Consider the following 1,306-nt stretch of genomic DNA (forward strand, 5'->3'; position numbering starts at 1 on the left):
ATTTGGAAATGAAAATACAAAGCTCATTATTTATAGACGATAGCATTGAAAATTCAAATAATCTACAGAAGTGATTGAAATTAATAAGATCATAGGAAGGTTTCTAAATGTAAACTTAATATATGAAAGTTAATGGTATTTCTACATACAAGCAACAATGCGTTAGAAAATAAAACTATAAAATATATAATTTGTAATAGTAAGATTATATTACTTTGCATTACTCTAATAAAATGCATGTAAGTAGTACATGGAGAAAAGTATAAAACTTTTTATTGGAAAATGTTAAAGATAGCCTATGTAAATGTAGAGGTTTTTTTCCCAATCAGGATGAGTTATTCAATACATGGTTTTAGAGATCATATCAAGTTAAAAAGGTTCTGCACAGCAAAGGAAACAAGCAACAAAGTGAAGGACAACCCACAGAATGGGAGAAAAGAGTTGCCAACTACTCATCTGACAAGGGATTAATAACCAAAATATGTAAGGAGCTCAAGCAGCTCTATAGGAAAAAAAGTCTAATAATCCAATTTTAAAATGGGCAAAAGGTTTGAATAGGCATTTCTCAAAATAATACAAATGGCAAGCAAACATACGAAAAAGTGCTCAACATCACTAATGGATCATCAGAGAAATGCAAAATCAAAACTACAATGAGATATCAGCTCACCCTGGTTAAAATGACTTATAGTCAAAAGACAGGCAATAACAAATGCTGGCAGGTTGTGGAGAAAAGGGGGACTCTTCTCACTGTTGGTGGAAATGTAAATTAGTACGACCACTGTGGAGAACAGCTTGGAGGTTCCTCAAAAAACTAAAAATAGAGCTACCATGTGATCCAGCAATCCCCCTGCTGGATATATATATATACCCAAAAGAAAGAAAATCAGTATATCAAAGAGGCGTCCACACTCTCATGTTTGTTACAGCACTGTTTGCAGCAGCCAAGATTTGGAAGCAACCTATGTGTGCATCAACAGATGAATGGATAAAGAAAATGTGGTACATATACACAATGAAATACTATTCAGCCATAGAAAAGAATGAGGTCCTGTCCTTTCCAACAACATGAGTGTAACTGGAGGTCATTACAGTTAAGTGAAGTAAGCCAGGCACAGAAAGATAAACATCAAATGTTCTCACTTATTTATGGAATCTAGAAATTGAAATAATAGAACTAATGGTGATAGTAGAAGGATGGTTACCAGAGGCTAGAGAGGGTAGTGGGATACTAGGGGGAGGTAAGGATGCTTAATGGTACAAAAAAAAAAGCATGAAAAAAATAAAAAGATCTAGTGTTTGATAG

General features: G+C 33.8%; 1 long non-coding RNA gene across 1 annotated transcript in view; it reads left to right on the forward strand.

Annotated features, from left to right (window-relative positions):
* Window positions 1–962, forward strand: part of LOC119473482 — a 20,939-nt gene extending 19,977 nt beyond the window's left edge. The window contains exon 3 of the long non-coding RNA XR_005202698.1: window positions 930–962. This is a non-coding gene — a long non-coding RNA (uncharacterized LOC119473482). The remainder of the gene's footprint in view (window positions 1–929) is intronic.
* Window positions 963–1,306: the final 344 nt, after the last annotated feature.

The sequence above is a fragment of the Cebus imitator genome, unplaced genomic scaffold (genome assembly GCF_001604975.1).
Source record: "Cebus imitator isolate Cc_AM_T3 unplaced genomic scaffold, Cebus_imitator-1.0 Scaffold162, whole genome shotgun sequence".
Lineage (NCBI taxonomy): Eukaryota > Metazoa > Chordata > Mammalia > Primates > Cebidae > Cebus > Cebus imitator.